General features: G+C 39.0%; 1 long non-coding RNA gene across 1 annotated transcript; it reads left to right on the forward strand.

Moving 5' to 3' along the window:
* The first annotated feature begins 807 nt into the window (after positions 1 to 807).
* On the forward strand, positions 808 to 20,692 carry LOC140497344 (uncharacterized). The gene is made up of 3 exons (XR_011964630.1): positions 808 to 1,897; positions 4,676 to 4,808; positions 12,116 to 20,692. It is a non-coding gene; the product is annotated as an uncharacterized lncRNA (long non-coding RNA).
* The last annotated feature ends 271 nt before the right edge of the window (positions 20,693 to 20,963 follow it).

Here is a 20,963-nt window from a genome sequence, read left to right on the forward strand (position 1 = left end):
TTCACCCACCTTCATCCCTAAGCTAGTTCACCGAACTAGCTGGTGTGACCATCCAAGGGCAGAAACCATATTCTGTAGAATTTCTTTACCTTTTCTTTTTTCTAAAAACAAAAAAGAAGGCACCTTTCAGAAGAGAAAATAAGTTAGAATGTCTCTGGCTAATCCCTTAGGAATGTGTCTATGGGTTTGAGTCTCTTCCAGATTGTTATAGAACAGTATGGGTGGCTCATACACTTAGGAGTCCCTGAAGGCATGAAGATGGTCCAGAAGTTTTTGTTCTGGCAAAGGCTGCTATGAAAATTGTAGAGCTGTTTGGTTCTCCCTTCATCCTAGTCTCTGGGAGCCTAAAGAACTACCTGCAGTAAAAACAAGCCTAGGGGATCTGTTTCAGGCTGGAGTTGCTGTAGAAACTGGTGGTCAGGATATCTTGTAAGAGATTGGTTGGTCCTGAGTTTCTTCTGTAGCCCACTGAGAAGGAAAGCCACCCCTTCCAGAAGGAAAAGACTTGTGGGGAGCTCACTTCAGTTTTCTTTATATTTCCAGTCAATCAATCAACAACCACTTTCTAAGTGTCTACTATATGCCAGGAACTGTGGTAAGCACCAGAGATACAAAGACTAAAGTGAAATGTGAGACTGCATTCTAATGGGGGAAAAAACATGAACACACACATATATACATACACATACTATATATAATATGCATGCACATTATACTATGCATACATATTATATGTATATAATATGTATGCATAATATATATGCACATATAGTACACATACTATATGCAATATGTATGCATAATATACACATATACACATACATATACATACATACATACATACACACACACAAAGTAAATACAAGGCTCTTTGGGGAGAGAAGAAGTTAATAACTGGAAGAATCAAGAGAAATTTCATGTAAAAGTTCTTTATCTGAATCTTGAAAGAAACCAAGGATTTTGAGAGATGACTGTGATGTAGGAGTTCATGCCAGCATGAGAGAGAGAAATGGAGAGAGGAGATGGAACTTTGTGTATTAGATGCAGAAAGTAGGCCAGTATGGCTGGACTGTAGATTATTTGGAAATGTAAGAAGACTGGAAAGGTTAGAAGCAGTCAGATTGGGAAGAGATTTGGTTGTCGTCTTTCGTTCTTGAAGAGGACCAAAATGACCTCACTGTGCTAGAGTCAAGTTTCAGTGCGTCCAGACTGTGACCGATCAGATCAATATGAATTTGGAATGCACTGCCACATGTCAGGCACAAATAGCCCATGTGAATATTTGGGATGGATTCTCCAAATTTGTGCATCCTGCATTTCCTTTGAGCTGTTTCAGTTCAGTAGAGCAAACAGAACCCTTTCTGATGTGGGCATGCCATGCTGAGCAGTCCTGTGCCAATGTCTTCCATGTCACACAATCAATTCCAAAGTTTTTAAGAGACCTTGAAAGTGTCCCTGTGTCCCTTCTTCTGACCACCACGTGAACACTTGCCCTGTGTGATTTCTCCATAAAATAGTTTTTGTCGCAAGAGTACATTTTGTATTCAAACAATGTGGATTGCAATGTGTTCTCTGAAGCAGAATTTGAATGCTTGGCAGTTTAGTTTGAGAAAGGACCTGTGTCTGGAATCTTATCTTACCAGGTGATCTTCACAATCTTCCTAAGATGATTCAAATGGAAGTGATTGAGTTTCCTGGCATGTCACTGGTAGACTATCCAGGTTTCACAGGTAATGAGGTCAGCGTAACAGACGTTCTGTAGACCTTCAGTTGGGTAGTCAGTCTAATACCTCTTCTCTCCCATACTTTCCTTTGGTGCCTCCCAAACACATTGCTCTGGCAATGCTGCACCAACCTCATTATTGATGTGTACATGCCTGGAAAGTACACTACCAAGGTAAGTGAACTTATCCACAGCATTCAAAACTTCTTAATTTGCTGTAATCAATGGTTCCATGTATGGATGGTGTGGTGCCGATGAAGCACTTAGGTTTTCTTGGTGTTAATTATTAGGCCAAAATTAGCACAAGCGGCAGAGAATCGAACCATATTTTGCTGCATCTCAGCCTCAGAGACTGCACTGAGTACACAATCATCTGCAAACAAAAAATCTTATAGAAGAATTTATATTTGATCCTAGAGGTAATAGAGAGTCCTTGTGGCTTATTAAGGAGGAGAGTGGGGCATGAATAGACCAATGCTTTAGGAAAATCACTTTGGGAATTGAATGGAAGACGGATTGGAGTGGAGAGAGATTTGCGGCAGGGAGACCAACTCAGAAGGCTGTGACAATAGGATGAGGTGATAAGGATCCAAGTTAAGGTAAGGGCTACATAGAGAGAAGGAAAGAAATGTGGAAGATGCTATGAGATATCAGTGGCATGATTTGACAATTAAATGGATATAGGTGTGAGGAGAGTGAGAGTGAGTAAGAGTGAGGTGTTAAAGATGACAGAAATATTGTGAACCTGGTTAACTAGAAATTTGGCTGTGCTCCCAGTAGTAATAGGGGTGAGTTTAGGAGGAAAGATCATCCTTAGTTCTGTTTTGAACATAGTGGGTTTGAGATGCCTATGGGACATTCATTTTGAAATGTCCAGTAGGAAGTTGGGGATGTGAGACCAAAGCTCAGAAGAAAGATTAGCTGTAGATCTGGGAGTTATCTGCATAGATGTGAAATCAAACTATAAGATCTAGCTGATGAGGTAATGAAGTGAGAAAATGCAGTAAAAGGAGAAGAGGGCCTCAGCTGGGCAAAGCATTGAGGTTCATTGGCAGTTAAGAGGCATGGAATATCAGACGTGGGGAATATGGGGCCTCAAGGCCATGTGTCACCCTCTAGGTCCTCAAGTGCAGCCCTTTGACCAACTCAGTTTGGATTCAGTCAAAGGGCTGCACTTGAGGACCTAGAGGGCCACATATGGTCTCAAGACCCCAGATTCCCCATCCCTGGAATAGATAATGATCTAACAAAAGAGACTAAGAAGGAACTATCAGAGAAATAAAAGAGAATCCAAACTGAGCACTGTCATTAAAACTCAGAGGGAAGAGAACCTTGAATAAGAAAAGGCAGTTGGCCATAAAAATGCTGGAGAGAACTGAAGAGAAAAGAGGACTGAGAAAGGCCATATGGCAGCCAAGTGGCACAGTAGTAAGCTGCAGTAATAATGTACAATGGATAGCTTGCTGAACCCAGAGTGAGGAAGACCTAAGTACAAATGTAGCCTCAGAAACTTACCTGCTGTGTGACCCTGGGCAAGTCACTCAACTGCTTATATCTCAGATTACCCCAATGTAAAATGGGGATAATGATAACACTTCCCTCCCAAGGTTGATGTGAGGATATGAAATCAGATACTATTTGTAAAGCACTTTGCAAACATGGAAGTTCTATAGAAGTTCTAGCTATAGTCATTTGGCAGTTAAGAGATCATTGGTAGCTTTTGGAAATAACTGTCTCAGTTGAGTGATGAGGTCAGAAGCCAGATTCTACCGGTTTGTTGTTTTTCATCCTTCGTCTTTGAAGAGGACCAAAGAGATGAGTGAATTGGATTTAAGTGAGGCAGAGGTGCACAAAGTCATCAGCCTCACTCGCTCTTCGAGAATCATCAAAGTCCAGCAAGACAAATGTCAAGATGATTGGCGAAGGCCAGGGAGCCTGGGTGACCTCAGTGTCTTTGATGTCTGACCAAGCTCTAAGAGCTCCCAGTGCCTGCTATAGCCGCCTTCATGGCTATTGGAACAAATAGTTCTTATTTGTCCAATCCACTGGGGAAGTCTTGTCGTGCTTGGTGTAGACATCCGCTTAACTCAACAATGTTGTTTTTTTACCTTCAACTTGATTTAGCCCATCTGCTGAGAGGGCTTTACCGGTGTGTGGCCTCTGCCCATTCTACAGTTTCTTAGAGTCACAAGTGAGGGACTTAAAAGAAAGCAGACAGAGTGTGAGAGGAAAGTAAAGGGTGACTTTTTCAAGGAATTTGTGTAAAAAGGGACAAGAGATGTAGGATGATAACTAAAGGGAATGACGGGTTCTGTAGTGATGGTTGTTAAGGATGGGGGAGATTTTAGCAAGTTTGTCAGCTGCCTGGAAGGAACCTAAAGATAAGGACAGATTTGAAGTTTAGAAAATCAATAAGGGTTGAGTTTTTGGAGAAGGTTCAAGGGGATGGGATCTAAGGTACATATAAGGAAGTTGGACTTATGAGGAAAAGGACCACCTCTGCATCAGAGACCAAGGGAACAAATAGTAAGAGGTATCATCAAGTGAGATGAGAAGGAAAGGCAAAGAGGGAGTTCAGAGGGAATGGCCTTTATTTTCTCTGGAATGAATGTGGTGAGATCCTCAGCTGAGAAGGCAGGGGGAGGGGTGTCTCAGGAGTCTAGAGGAAAGAAGAAGTTTGGAAAAGCCATGGTAGGGGATAGATAGAAAATCTTTTCAGGAGGAGGAGAAGTCTTATCTGGCCTGAAGTGAGGGCTCAGTGGAGATTAGATAACATAAATTTGTAGCTGACCTAATCAGCACAGTTCAACTTCCGGATCCTATCAGCAGAGGAGATAGAAGGTGGGAGCAATCCTAGGTAGTGGGACTTGGCAAGGCAGTCCACAGAAAGAAGGAAGTACTTTTAATATCCACAAATGACACCAGTGACTCTGAAACCAATTTGGACTCTAGGAATGCAGACTGATCTCCTGAAACAGTCCATGATATGCCACGAAGTGTCAACTCCAGTCACCTCACTCAGTCCAAGGACACTACTGTTGCTGCATGCACCTAAAGTAATCCTTCCACCATGATGGAATTCAAGGTACGTCAAGCATTACTCTCCTCATTTCCATTGGTACAAAATCTTTCACTGCCACTGAGCTCAGTACTTTTACTAGCTCCTTCCTTCTAAGAGTTCTGAAACTCATAAATGATAGGAGGAAAACCAAAGGAAAAATAAGCATGAGGGAAAGAAAGTGGAGCGAGGGTAAGGGTGGAGAGAGGATATGAAACCTGAATTTCTGCCTGAATGTGAGAGGCAGAATTTACACAAGTCCACACAGGCACCAAGAATTGTGTCAACCACACCCCCACAGAAGCAAAGGAAGGTGTTCTCTATGCAATGACTGTGAAACAAAAGTGGATCAAGCAAGACATTGTATGCACATGGTCTCTGGGTCTCCAGTGTATTCTCCTTTGTTGTACCTGGCAATTTCATTCCTTCAAAATCAGCAGCCAAAATACCTCTGAAAAGGGTGTGTTTTTGAAAGAATAAAAGATTATAACTCAGGCTGAATTTGGGCAGTGATCATATTTCAAAGGAAATTCCAAGTCGCTAGTAAGAATTTCCACGACCCTCTCAGTATCTGTGGGGTTTAAGTCTCTTACTCAGCCCTGCTGATCCACCCACTGATTAAAACATAGGGAAATCAAAAGACAACTCAGTCTAATCTTGAGAATGAAGCTTGCGTTTAGGATGCCCACCCTGAATTGTTTGGGGCCTTTTGTTTTTGGTGGCCAAAGGTCAAACAGAGCTTTCCCTGTCCAGAGCTCATCTTCCCCACTGGGTGAGCCAGTCCATAAGCAGTGAGTTCTTCTCAGGGACATACCTCTGCATTCTTCAAATTCTATTTTTGGCTGTCTTAAGGATTTAAAGAAGAAATGGAGCTCATATTTACAAATAACCCTTTGCTTTCCCACTGCTTTAGGCCTCTGTCAGTTTAAGTAATGAATTCTCAAGCACTAAAAACAATCTCCAGGAGCCTTAGATAAACTCTGTCCTGATCATAATTGGTCCTGATTTAAAAAGCCCTTGGGTGTATTTCCCAGGCCTAGCAGAAAATAATATATTCCATGCAAATTTGCATTGGCCTTTCTCATTCATCACTGTCACATGTCAAGGTTTATTATATCCACTAATCCTAGCTGCCCTGAGGTGCAGCAAGTACTCTCAAGACAAATGAATGAAGAGTGCCAGTCATAGCTGACTCTAAGTAGGTAGAGAGCACATGTATTGTGATTTGAAAGGCCCTTATGAGACCTTATTCTCCCTATGATGGCTCCTCTAGAGAGGACAGTACAGTGGAATGAACCCTGCATTTAGTCAGAGAACTTCCACTGAAAGCCAAGCTCTGAGCTTGGGCAAATCACTTCACCTCTGTGAGACTTGGTCTCCTCATCTGTTAAATATGATTGGACTGGATCAGAGATTCTTAACCTGGAATCTTGGTTTAAAAGAGTATTTTTTTGGTATTTGCATTTCAGCATCATTGGTTTCTCCTGTAACCTGAAGTATTTTATTTTATTCATTTGACAATTTTGTGCTGAGAAGGGATGCATAGGTTTCACCAGACTGTCAAAGGTCCATGACACAAAAAAAAAAGCTTAAGAATTTCTAAACTAGGTGATTTCTAAGTTTCTTTTCCGTTCTAACTCCTTAGTCCTAAGTGCGCCAAAAGTCACCCCCTTTGAGTCATATCCTCCATGACAATTTCAGAGAATTTCAGAGAAACAGTACTAGTCTCAGAAGCAAAGACCTCGGTTCTACCTCTAGATGTGGCCTTAATTAGATCTGTGAATTTGGATATGACAACTTCAGGTTGTCCATCTTTGCAATAAAAAGATTGAACCTGCCAACCCCAGAACAGACTATGCTTCATATCCCATCTAGCCATCCACCCTGGCCCTCTTTCTGCCACCCACCCTTCTTTCACAGAGGACCCCTTTCCCCTACCACTCCTACCTTTCCTGTTTTTGTTTTGGTAACAATAATTAAGTTAATACTATTATTGTTTCTGGAAAAAGTGTAAAAAGAGCCTGTCCAGATTCCACTTACCATCTCTGTGATTTCCCAGGTCCAAATATCATTGCCTGGCCACCACTTCCTTATCTGTATCATATCGCCCTATTAAAATGTATAAGGAGAGCTAGGTGGCAGAGTGGATAGACTGCCAGGCCTAGAGGCAGGAAGACTCATTTTCCTGAGTTCAAATCTAGCCTCAGACACTTATTAGCTGTGTAATCCTGGGCAAGTCACTTAACCCTGTTTTCTTGGTTTCTTCATTTATAAAATAAGCTGGAGAAGAAAATGGCAAACAACTCCAGTATCTTTGCCAAGAAAACCTCAGATGCGGTCATGAAGAGTCAGACATGACTGAAAAATGACTGAACCAACATATAAATATGCAAACCTTTGCTTTTACCTAGTACCTGGTACATACAGTAGCAAGAGCTGAATAAGTCCTTTTCCTTCATTCTGAAGTTTTTCCCTCTAAAGTTCTGTCTGGGAAAAGAAGGAAGATCTTTTTCTCACTTTCCCCCTCAGTACATTAACAAGGACTGCTTCTTCAGATTGGTTAATTAGCACCTCAGATGGTACAAAAAACCTAACCATCACAATTTATAGGCATGTGAAAAAATGTTCTACATCATTATTGACTAGAGATATGCAAATTAAAACTACCTTGAGATGTCATTTTACACCTATCAGATTGGCTAAAATGATTGAAAGGAAAAGTGACAAATGTTGGAGGGGATGTGGAAAAATTGGGGTACTTACTGATTGTTGATAGAATTGTGACCTGATCCAACCATTTTGGAGAGCAATCTGGAATTACACCCAAAGAGTTATTAAACTACCAATATCCTTTGACCCAGCAATATCACAGCTAATTCTATTTCAAGAGATGAATAAGGAAAAAGAAAAAAATCATCCATGTTCTAGAATGTTTGTAGTAGCTCTGTTTGTGGTAGAAAAGAACTGGAAATGGTGGAGATGCCCATCATTTGGGGAATGGATGAATAAGTTCGGGTATTTAATTGCGATGGAATACTACTATGCTATAAGAAATGCTGAACTCAATAATCTTAAAAAACCTGGGAAGACTTGTACAAAGTAATGAGGAGAGAAACAAGCAGAACCAAGGGAACACTGTATATAGTAACAGCAGTATTGTTTTAGAAAGGACTTCAAGTGAATAAATTATTCTGACTACTATAAACACCCGAATTACCTATAAAGGACATATGAAGAAAGACATTATCTTTATTCGAAGAAAGAACTGATAAATAGAAGTATGTATAGAATAATTTTACATATATACTGATGTGTGTCTAATGGTAACCATCTCTAGGGTGGATAGGGTAGCAGAGGGAAGGAAAAAGGGAAAATAAAAAGAAATGAACATGACAATTTTGTTGTAAATTTGAAAGAAATAGCAAATTGTGCATAGTAGATTTGCAGTTTCATGTGCAATCCTCTTTTTTTATTATACTATATCATAGAAATGACTGCTTTGTTCCATAAGTTAAAAAGAAAAGAAATTTTTAAAAAGAAAAAAAATCTGGCAAAAATATATGCCCTGAATGAGGAGGGTGACATTAAGGAAAGTAGGCCCAAGTGGGTGACTGCCTTGAGATTCTTGGGCAATAGACAGAAGGTAAGTAGCTCAAGGTACTTTAAAGGTTGAAACCCAGGGCAGTATCCTACTTGGGCCAAATCTCCCTTGTTTTAACTGGATGAACTAATTTAATTTTATACTACCCTCCTTTATGTGCCCTACATTCCAGACAAATTGTAAAATCTCCATCTCTCTGTCTCTTTAGTCTCTTTACCAGGAATTCATTTCCTTTTCACGCCCCTGATCTCGTCTCCATTTGCTTCTAGGCTCATCTCAGTTTGATTTTTTCTGCTAATTCCCCATCTCTGGCCAGGAAAGTAACATATCCCTATTCATATTTCTCATTGCCTCCTTCATGCTTTTTTGGTCTCCTTTGTGCAATAACTATCTATTTGTCTTCATCTTCTGCCTCTACCCCAACCCCATTCACACACATTAAACTGTAAATTCCTTAAGGGAGAGGCCTATATAGCTATACCTGTATCCCCAATGATAAATTAGGTATAGCATATTTAGTAATGCTTAATAACTGAGATAAGTAATGAATAAGTATTGAATTGAATAAAACAAGGAGCAAAATTCAAATGTACTGTAGATACATTTGGAATAACTCAGAATTTTCTGGGCAAAATTTTTGGTGGGGAGGGGACAGCTGGTGGTGGTGGTAGTCCTTCATTCTCAAAGAGGATGAATCCTGAGGGTAATGTCTTGACCTGTGGTGAATTGGATTTAAGTGAGGTAGGGCTGTGCAAAGTTGTCGGTGGTGTTGAGGCCCTGAGCTCTTCTTGTTCTAGACTATTGGGGGTTATTTTAGTACAAAGAACAGTAAAAATAATCATAAAGATAAACTTTACGGTGTGATTGAGAGCTAACTAAAGTATCCATAGTCTCCAGTGATGGTTAAGCAACCTTGAAGAACTTGTTATATAATCTGCAATGGTTTCAAAGCCCTTTGTGGCTCAGATGTCTGTTTTATTTAACTCAAGTCTACAAACACTTGATAATTGCCAGACTAATTTTGGATTGTTGAGAGACTAAGCAATCAATTATAGGATCAATTATAGGAAGGGACCTAGGAGGCCATCAAATCCAATCCTCTTGATTTTACAGATGAGGAAACTGAGGCCCAATAACAATAAATAACCTTCCCAAGATTTCATAGATAATAGACTTGGGATTAAAACCCAGTACTCATTCTACTGTGTTCTACTGCCTGAAATTGACAGGAAATCCTTAAACCAAGCTGAAGGTATCCAAGCTAGAAAGGTTCTACTCATGATTTAATGGCAGTATGAGCAAGTCCCGAACTATTTGACTAAGACCCTCAATCTCCAAAACAACAGCGAAATAACCAAAACCAGGTATTAACCTGAAAGACGCTAAGAAGATGAAGACCAAAAAAAAAACCAACCCCCCCCCCAAAAGCCCTGTCCTCAAGCAGTTTTATATTCTAATCTATTAATTATATTAATAGATGAATGCAGTATAATCTATATTAACCAAAGTTAGGCTTAAAGGGATTCCAACGCCCCCAGTCTAACCACCTTATTTGACAAAACAGGGAAAATGAGATCCAACAAAAGGTTAATATGAGACTTAGTGCCCAAGGTCATTTAGTTGGTAATAAAAGAGCCAGGAAGAGAAAGCTCTCCCAGAGTCCTTTCAACCTCATCTACATGGTTATGTTTCATAAATTTTCTTTTCCCTTAAAGGGACTTAAGGATAGTGGGGTGGATATCAATCAACTACTGTCTGGAAGTAAGGATACTAAATGGAATCATTTAATGATGAGGACCTATTGAATCTGTATTTCCATTTGAATGTGATCAGTGGCAGACACTCCTCTACTCCTGCCCATATTCACCTTGGACCTACATGGAAGCTGCTATGAACAGGCTGGAAAGCTACAAGCTTTCCAGTAAAAGCAATATGTTCTACATAGTTAACATTTGTGCTATTAATGTATTTTGGTGTCAGGCCACCATACTTCATGCTACCGCAGAGTTGGCAAGAACATAAGCATTATGACTTTCTCTCCTTTTCAACCACATAACCAGACTCAGCTCCTGTACAAGTGATGTTTATTCTGCCTGGTGATGTCTTCTCATCGTAGATGACGAGGGGAAAGGGAAGGTTTGTTTTTGTTTTATGTCTAAAGCCTCAGAAACAAGAGGAAAGAATCACCTTTCTTGGAATGGTCCATTCTGGGAGAATTTTGTAAAAGTGATGGGTTTAGGCCATTGCTTTGGAGAAAGCTGCATCTGCTAGATGAGTCCTGAGCAGCAAGCTGCCTCTTTGGAAGTGTTCCTCCTGCCAAATTTAGATTCTGTCAATCCAGGACACAGAGCTGAGGATGGGAGAGTATGAAGGACAGAGGGGGAGGGGAAGGGAGAGGAGGGTGGAAAAACAAAGAGATACAGAGAGAGAGAGAGAGAGAGAGAGAGAGAGAGAGAGAGAGAGAGAGAGAGAGATTTGGACAGTCTTTGGATGCTTTAATTTCTTTTTTTCCCCCTTTGGTTCAGTTCTTTGGATGCCAGTCAATCCAAGACAGCTGGCATCTTAGGCAAGACTTAGTAGGGCAAGTTAAAATCCTGGCAGCAAACACTCAGCACTTCATCTGCACCCACAAGGCATAAGGGGTTCAGTGAATGTGACCTTAAGCATCACAGCTCAGCCTGCCCTTCATTTAATACATTATCCATTTGCATCTTCCAAAAGATAATTGATAGATCTTTGTTTTTTTCTCCCTGGAAACTCAATACAAACAGAACATCTCCCTTTGGTGTTATGGGGATGGTGGTCATTATTTCTGATTAAAGATAAATTTATTCTTATCATGGACACAACCATAGATTCATTTTTCAGTTATTTACTATAAGACTATCTATGGATCCAGCTGTTAGATACCAATATGTTTAATTAATAGCGTGTGTATCACGGCTGGTAGGTGTACTGCTTCAAGCTGAGAACTCATTGGCTCTCATTAGCTAAGCAGATTTGGGAAGTTGGGGTACTTGGCTGGGATGAAGTCATGGAGAGGCTAGACACAGCAGGAAATGGTATGTGCAGGATAGTAGACTGTCTATGCCTTTCCCAATTGGTATTAAAGAAATTTTCCTTACTCCTTTTTTAAGTAACAGTGTTCCTGAGGTGAAATTATGCCTGGATCATGGTAAAACCCATGAAACTAAAGGTTTTTTGGCAACAGTGTGCAGGTATATGTTTACTAACTTACTGGGGAGGGGGGAGGTGCACATGACACACTTTTAAGTTTAATTTGAATTGCTAACATTTTATCCATCACTTTCTTAAATTTGAATAATCAGTCAAATTATAAATCAAGTGCTAGTTGTGACATTTGCCAATTTCCAAGGTAGAAATGCTCACATTAGAAATGTAAGAATTGTCTCACATGCTCTGTTCTGACCTAGATCTAGCACATCCCTATTTTTTGGTGATCATCAGTGATTGTTCATGTAAAAAAGTTCATTTCAGTAGACTTTATGATTTTAAGGAATCATTTTTAATATTTAATCTTTCCAGACAATGTCTATGCTGTCAAATATCTTTTAAACATTTGGAAATGGTCAGGTAACTGAATTCTTCAGTTTTTCATTTGAATATTTACTTTTATACAGACATAGTCAACACCTGTTAGATAATTATGAGTTCAGATAAATGACTCTGTAATAATTCTAAATTAATCTTATCTTTATTCCCAACTTTTCAGGTGAAGAAATTGAAGAGAATATAAAAATATATTTTGTATGACTTCATATGCATGATGAGCATTATATTTTTGTCTTCTCAATTGGTGGGGGAAGGATGGAGGAAAAGAGAAAATTTGGAACTGAAAATAAATATCAAATCAAGTAACAAAATTAAAAAGAGACTGAAGAGGAAGGATATCATGTGATTTTTCTGTAACCATGTGACGGAGAATATTTGAAACAGGAGGAAAATCCCCCAACCCCTACCTACTTGTTCTTTACTGGAGTCTCTAGGCTTTCTCCCTATTGCGGGGAAAGGGAAGAATGTAAAATCAGCATTTACAGATGTGTTCACAGAAACACATAGGATGGACATTATTTAAGACTTTGTGGCAATCCATGGACAAAAATGACATGAGTGTAGAAGATATGGAGATATTATCCAAATCAGCTTAGTCCAATACAAGTATTCAATGAGCATCTAACATGCCTATCATTTTATTAATCACTGAAAAATTTGAAAATATGGCTGATCTACTCAAAGGGTTTGTAATTTAATTGGAGATATAAGACAGGCACTTTAATTAATGATATAGTCAATACACTAGATGTTTAAACATTTTTTAACATTAGTACAAAAAGATAGGAAAGATTAATAGGGGCCAAGGAAGCCCTTCATGAAGGAGGCTAGACCTTGAAGGATGAAAAATGGGTAGGATTGCAATAGGATAAAGAAGAAGATGATCCATCCCCTTTATAAGTGGGAGTGACACTAGTAGAGTCAGTGGGAACCTCACTGTCACAGAGATCTTGGGTCAGAGAGTAGTGAGACATCAATTTGGACAGGTAAGGTAGGTTGAAATTATGGAGGGCCTTGAAAATCAGTGTGAAGAATCTGGACTTAGTTTGATTTTGTGGGCATGAGATGTCAAGTGTGTTTGATCAGGTAAGGATGAAATGAGGAGGAGAGAGAATGAAAGTCAGGAGAAAAGTTACAAAGCAATAATTGACCCATAAGATAATACAAGTAGAGACTAGACTAATAACGATGGAGTGGAAAGAATAGGATGTACACAAGAAATGTTTCAAAGCTAATAGCAAAATGTGATGACTGATTAGATATGATCAGAGAAGGAAAAAAAGGAATAGAAAATTACTCTAAGGTTTTAAAGCAATGGGACTGGAGAAATGACCATTGACAGAGAGAGGACAATCAGAAGGAGATAGTTTTAGGAGGGGAAAATGAAAATGGGTTCTTTTCTGAGTAGGTCAAGTTTAAAATGAGGGCATTATAGATGTGAAATTGATCATTAATGCCAGCTAGAAACTGGTGATGAATCAAGACTGAAAAACATAGACTTAGGAGTTGAGAATTTGGCATCAACTAAGGACCGAGTTTTGTTTTGTTTTGTTTCGTTAAAGAATGAGGAACTGAGCATTAACGAGATGAATTGCCACTAGTCAAGATAAAGAGGAAAAAGAAAAAATTATGAATGAGACCAGAAAAGGAACACTTAGGACAGGGGTGGGGAACCTGCAGTCTCAAAGCCACATGTGACCTTATGGATCCTTTTGACTTAGTCCAAGTTTTACAGAACAAATTCTTTTAGTAAGGAAATTTGTTCTATGAACAAATGATTCAGTAAAATTCATGATTCAGTCAAAGGGACACACTTGAGGACCTAGAAGGCCACATGTGACCTCAAGGCCACAGGTTCCCCACCCCTGACTTAGGAAACGAGGAGAAACAAAAGGGAAACAAGAGTAGAAATTTCTAAAGAAAAAAAGGCTTCTTGGTAGTGCCAAATCTTCATATTGTAAAGAACAATGATTTAGAAAAGTCATTGATAAAGTCATGAAGAAAAAAATAAAGTTAATTCAGATGTCATTTAATTGGATTTTCTCTAAACCAAAATGACTGATTATATGTGACTCAGTCATGATGTCATACTAAGTTCTGAATGAAAGAGCATTAGACTGAGAATTGGGATACCTGAATTTTAGTCCCAATTCTGCCACTGAGTAGTATTTTGACCTTGAGTAAGTAGCTTTACTTTTCTGTTCCTCAATTTCCTCCTCTGTAAAATGAGGAAATTACATTAATCTCAGACATATGTTCCAGTTCTAGATTGTTGTGATCCTATTTCCTTTGGTTTTACTGGCTCCATTTCTTGCTCAAGATCAAGCCTCAACCCAATTTACTCTGGAGCTCATAGACTGGACAAGCCCCCACCCACCTAGCACAGAGTGGATTTAAATACTAAATAGTAATTTTTTCACTTTTACCCAGGAATCCTGAGGGTCTTCTCCTTCCAGTTTTGTTTTTTGTTTTTTTTTTTTTAATTAAAGGGGCCATTCTTTGAGCAACTACTTAAAGAAGCCTATTCCTTCAATGGGTATATCTCATTAAAAGTGAGAATGCTTAAAAGAATGCTTAAAAATGCTTAAAGACCTTAGCCTGAAAGGTCCAGGGTCGCACATTGCATCCTGGGCCATCTCCAGCTGTCGTAATGAATATCAGGCCACTGGACCCAGATGGCTCAGAAGAAGAAAATGAGGCTGGTGACCTTGCACAGACCTCTCTCACTCAAATCAGAGTCAACTGCAAGTCGTGTCATCATCTTGATGTCATGGTCCTCTGAGAATGAAGGACAAACACAACAACACAGCAACACAATAAATCTTAACAAATTAGTTTCCTTTCTGTTAAATCAACATATTTGATTTAATTTCCAAGTGCTTTCCTCTTTGTCTTGGTGTGCATCTCTGGGGATGTCAACCATAAAGAATCATAGACCTTGGGAGCTGGCAGAGATCTTAGAGGTCAGGATCAGCTGTGAGGCCATTAGGGTTCTAACTGTGAATGGGAATGGGATGAACTCATCCACAGAATGAAAGCAGACAGCAGAATGGATTGGAAACCAGAATCTAACAATATGTTGTGTACATGAGACACACTTGGGACTAAAAAATACACACAGAACTCAAATGAAATTCTGGAGCAGTGTCTATCATGCTTTAGTTGAAGTGAAGATTTTAAATCATGATTTCAAATAAAGCAATAGCAAAAATAGATCTAATTCAAAGAAATAATCAGAGAAACTACATTTTGCTAAAAAGTACTAATGATAATGAAGCAATAGCAAAAAGAAACTACAGCAAATTTCTCTAATAAAGGTCTCATTTCTCAAATATGTACTGAGTATAGAACAGTCAAATTCATAAAACAAAATAAGAGCCATTCCCCAATTGATGAGTGGTCAAAGCATATGAACAGGCAGTTTTCAGAAGAAAAAAATTAAAGCTATTTATAGGCATCTGAAAAAGTATTCTAAGTCACTATTAGCAAGATGAAGACAAATTAAAACCTCATACCCTTTAGAAATGACAAATGCTAGAAGGGATGAAGGAAAATAAGTACATTAATGAATTGTTGGGCCAACTATTCTAAAAAGCAATCTGGAATTTATATAAAATTGTGCATACTTTGATCCAACAGTACCACTATGAGGTCTGTACTCCAGAGATCAAAGGAAAAGAATCTATGTGTACAAAACTATGTATAGCAGCTCTTTTATGGAAGCAAAGAATTGGACATTGAAGGGATGCTCTTGTGGCATATGATTGTGATAGAATGCTATTGGCTACAAGAAATAATAAGGGAGTGGTTTCAGAAAAAGATGGCTGGACTCATATGAACAGATGCAAAGTGAAGTGAGAAGAATCAGAGGATCACAATAACAACTTGGTTACTCCAATCAATACTATGATCCAAGACAATTCCAAAGGACTCACAATGAAAAAATGCTATCCACCTGCAGAGAAAGAAATGATAAACTCTGAGCGCAAATTGAGGTGTAATTTTCTCACTGTATTATTTTTGGTGATATTGCTATAGTGTAAATATGTTTAGCATAATTTCACATATATTATTGATATCATATTGGAATGCATAGATAGATGGGGAAGCAGTGGCAGAGAGGCGGAAAATCTGGAACTCAAAATTTTAAAAGAAAATAATGTTTAAAATAAATAAGTTAGAAAAAGATCACTTGTGAGGGAACTAAGAGAAAATACATTGAGTGAACCAGAAAAGATGAACCATCCTGTATTAAGATTAAAAAGACTGAATTCCCAGTTTGGTTGATGGAAAAAATGCTAAGAGGGCAGTCAAGGCTACTTTGGACTTTGAATGACCAGTGTTCGTTTTTAAACTGGGAGCTCTACTGGTATAAAGCCTTCCTGGCATGCTCAGGCCTTCCTGGATGAATCTATTACCTCCTTGCACATGCAGGCTCCTGCCATTGGCATCTTCCGCACTCTGCTCTTTGCCCACTTCCCAGACAAATACTGAGGGCAGAATTTCAGGGCAAGGTACAGCTTCCAATAATAATAGATACACTGTGCTGAAATTGTTGCCTACAGCTTTTAAGGTCCCTTTGCAGTTTTCAATCCCTGTAGAGACCCTATTACCTAACTAGAGGGTAGAGGTGGAAGTCAGGGTTATTGGAAAGGAGAAAAAAATGACTGGCTACATTTTTTCTTTCAGTCCTGAAGCAATCCCTCTATAACCAACCTCTCTTCTTGAGCCTTGAGGTCAGAAAGACATATTTTTTTCCCAGTGTCATTTTCAAGCTCACCAAGAGAAAATGGTCTCTGGTTTCCCTGTGGCTATGGAGGAGAGTTCTTTGTGTGACTGTCTCTAACTGGGTGCCTTACAACAGGACGCAACATGATACTGCATGAGGCTGGCCTTCAGGGAAGCTAGATACTTTCATTAAAAAGCTATATGATTTTGGCTGACTCGTCTCACCTTTGTGGGCCTCAATGTCCTTCTCTGTAAAATGAGGGGCTTTTATAAAGTGTTTTTTAAGGATCCTTTAAGCTCAATCCTTCTTCAGTTCTAAAAAAAACATGATCTGGAATAGAGTGAGTAAATCCAAAATTCAACAACTCTGCAGGGACTGCAGCACATCTGTATTCTACAAAACAAATGAATAGTCATTGAATTATGGAGCAAGAGCTAGGAGAGACATTAGAGACCATGTGGTTTAACTTTCTCCTTTGATAGATACAGGAAGCAGGGCTCAGAGATGTGAAATGATTTGGTGGCCATGGTCACACAAGTAGTGTGTGATTGCCTTCTACTTTATCTTTTAAAGTTTACAGTTCTCAATCACACACACCCAACAAAATTGATCTTTGGTTCCCTTGGAGGTCCTTGGAAATATTCTTGCAAGAATTCTTACATCTAGGTCTTCCAGTTAATCTTGGATAATAGATCTATATTGGTACAGTAGGGAGGAGAGAGAGAAAGACAGAGATATAGATGGAGAGGGACAGGGAGAAAGAGACAGAGAGAATTTAATTAGCTGTTATGTTCCTTTCCTTGGTATCACTGACAGACTACATCAAAAGCAGATGGACGTTAAAGGGAGACATGCTGATAGATACTACAAAAAAGGCATTCTCTCTTGCTGTCCCTTCTTACATGCCTAGAAAGCACTCCCTCTCTCCTTCTGCCTCTTAAAATCTCTGGCCTCCTTCAAAGTTTAGGTCATGAGACCTGTCTTGACTTTTACCTGAAATGACCTAGTATTTAACTGGCATCTGCATGACATAATGGTAACTACGTGATGTAGTGAACAAAGATGTAACCTCCTAATCAGAAGTTCTGAATTCAAGACTTGCTTCTGACACAAAACGTCAGCCTGATTCCAGGTGAGTCACTGACGCTCTCAGGGTCCCAGGCAATACTTGAAAGCCATAAGTAACAAAACAAATGCCAGTCTATATTGGTGGAAGGAGTTTTCTTGTCAGTGGTTGCCTATACCAATTTAATCAAAAGTCTATTCCTGGGGGGTGGGGCCAAGATAGCTATGTAGAAGCAGGGACCTGCTGGAGCTCTCCCCACAAACACCTCCAAAAAACAGTGAAAACATGATTCTAAACAAATTCTGGAACAGCAGAAGCCACAAAACAACAAACTGAAGCAAATTTCCAGCTCAATACAATCTGGAAGATTGACAGGAAAGGTCTATTGCATTGAGCTGGGAGCAGAGCACAGTTCTGCATGGGCCATACCAAGCATGGACTGAGGTGGAGCAGGCCTTAGGGGACTGAATCTCTGTTGTGTGCTGTGGCTTCCAGACTTCTCAACCATCAAATGCCAAATACTGCTTCAAAAGTCAGTGGGAAGGGACTCTTACATGGCTAAGGGGGATTGTGGTCTAGACCCAGACCCAGACCCAGCCCCAGCCCCAGCCTCAGAATGGCAGCAGCCACTGCTGAAGCAGGGACTGCTTCTGAAGTCCTACTCTTAATAAAGAGCTCAAAAGTCAAGTAATTGACTGGGGAAATGAGCAAACAGGGAAAAAGAAACAGACTACAGATTCTTACTTTCTCAGTGAAGAGGTATTTTCTTATGTTATTGATGCTGAGGTAGATCAAAACATACAACCAGAGGAAGACAAAAAGGTCAAAGTATCTGCATCTAAAGCCTCCAAGAAAAATATGAATTGGTCTCAGTCCATGGAAGAATTCAAAAAAGATTTTGAAAATCAAGTAAGAGAAGTAGAAGAAAAAATAGGAAGAGAAATGAGAGTGACGCAAGAAAATCATGAAAAACAAGTCAACAACCTACTAACAGAAATCCAAAAAATGCTGAAGAAAATAATAGCTTTAAAGTTAAATTAACTCAAATGGCAAAAGAGGTCCAAAAAGCCAATGAGGAGAAGAATGCCTTAAACAATAGAATAGACCAAATGGAAAAAGAGATCCAAAATCTCATTGAAGAAAATAATTCTTTAAAAATTAGAATGGAGCAAATGGAAGCTAATGACTTTAGGAGAAATCAAGAAATTATAAAGCAAAACCAAAAGAATGAAAAAATAGAAGACAATATGAAGTATCTTACTGGAAAAACAACTGGCCTGGAAAATAGATCCAGGAGAGATAATTTAAAAATTATGGGACTACCTGAAAACTATGATCAAAAAAAAAGAGCCTAGACATCATCTTTTAAGAAATTATCAAGGAAAACTACCCTGATATTCTAGAACTAGAGGGTAAAATAGAAATGGAAAGAGTTCATCAATCAACTCCTGAAAAAGATCCCAAAAGGTAAACTCCCAGGAATATTGTAGCCAAATTCGTTTCCATATCAAGGAGAAAATATTATAAGCAACCAGAAAGAAACAATCCAAGTATTGTGGAAACACATTCAGGATAACACAAGATTTAACAGCTTCTACACTAAGGGTTTGGAGAGCTTGGAATATGATATTTCAGAGTTCAGAGGAGATAGGATTAAAACCAAAAATCATCTGCTCAGGAAAAGTAGGGGTGGAGGGGGTGGAAATGGAACTTCAATGAAATAAAGGGCTTCTAAGCATTCTTGATGAAAAGGCAAGAGCTGAATAGAAAATTTGACTTTCAAATACAAGACTCAGGAGAAGCATGAAAAGTAAACAGGAAAGAGAAACTATGAGGGACTTACTAAAGTTGAACTGTTTACATTCCTACAAGTAAAGATGATATTTGTAACTCATGAGACCTTTCTCAGAATTAAGATAGTTGGAAGGAATATATGTATGTGGGCATATATATATGTATATGTGAATGTATATGTATGGAGTGAGACAGAGACAGAGAGACAGAGGGCACAGGGTGAGCTGAATATGAAGGGATGCTATCTAAAAAAGAAAATTAAGTGTTGAGAAGAATGTACTAAGAGAAAGAGAAAGGGAGAGGGAGAATGTAATAAGTCACCTCATATAAAAGAAGCAAGAACAAGCTTTTACAATGGATGGAAAGAAGTGGAAAATGAGAGGGAATAACAGAACCTTCCTTTCATAGGATTTGGCTTCAGGAAGGAATAATACACACACACACACACACACACACACACACACGCACGCACACACACATACACACACACACTCAATTGGGCATGAAAGTTTATCTTACCCTACAGGAAAGTGGGAGCAAGGGGATAAGAGAGGAGGGATAATAGAAGGGATGGAAGATTGTGGGGAAAGGTAATTGGAAGCAAAGACTTTGGTAGAGGGAAAGGTCAAAGGAGAGAACAGAATAACTGGAGGATGGGACAGGATAATGGGAAATATAGTTTGTCTTTCACAACATGACTGTTTTGTTTTGCATGAGCACACATGTATAACCTATATTGAATTGGTTGCCTTCTCAATGAAGGTGGATGGGGAGGGTGGAAAGCGAGAGAATGTGGAACTCAAAGCTTTAAAAATTAATGTTGAAAATTGTTTTTGCATTCAACTAGGAAATAAAATATATAAGCAACTGGGTATAGAAATATATCTTGCTCTACAGGAAAATAGAAGGGAAGGGGATAAGGCAGGGAGGGGCTGATAAAGGAGAGGGGCTGACAGAGGGGAGGGTAGATTGGAGGAAAGGGTAATCAAAATACTTGCTGTCCTGAGGTGGGAGCAGGGGGGAGATGGGAAGAAAATTTCAAATTCAAAATGATGTGAAAGTGAATGTTGAAAACTGAAAAATAAATAAATTTTTAGAAAAGAAAAAAGAGTCTATTCCCTTTCAAAAATACTTTGTATATATTTATACAGGCATAGGTTACTTCCTTTATCAAAATAAAAGCTCCCTGAGGGCAAACACCTGTCCATTTTTTGTCTTTGTGTTCCCAGAGCCCAACACAGTGCTTGGAGTATCCTAGGGAATTAATTAACATTTGTTGGTTGATTGTTTGTTGTGCTTTTTTCTGTTCAATTAGGAACAAATAAGATAATGTAAATCTCATCTTTATAAACCTAAGGGCTCTATATAAATGCTATTTATTATTCCCAATCCAATCCAACTCAATTCAATTCTATAAAT

Source organism: Notamacropus eugenii, chromosome 3, assembly GCF_028372415.1.
Source record: "Notamacropus eugenii isolate mMacEug1 chromosome 3, mMacEug1.pri_v2, whole genome shotgun sequence".
In the NCBI taxonomy this organism is placed as follows: domain Eukaryota; kingdom Metazoa; phylum Chordata; class Mammalia; order Diprotodontia; family Macropodidae; genus Notamacropus; species Notamacropus eugenii.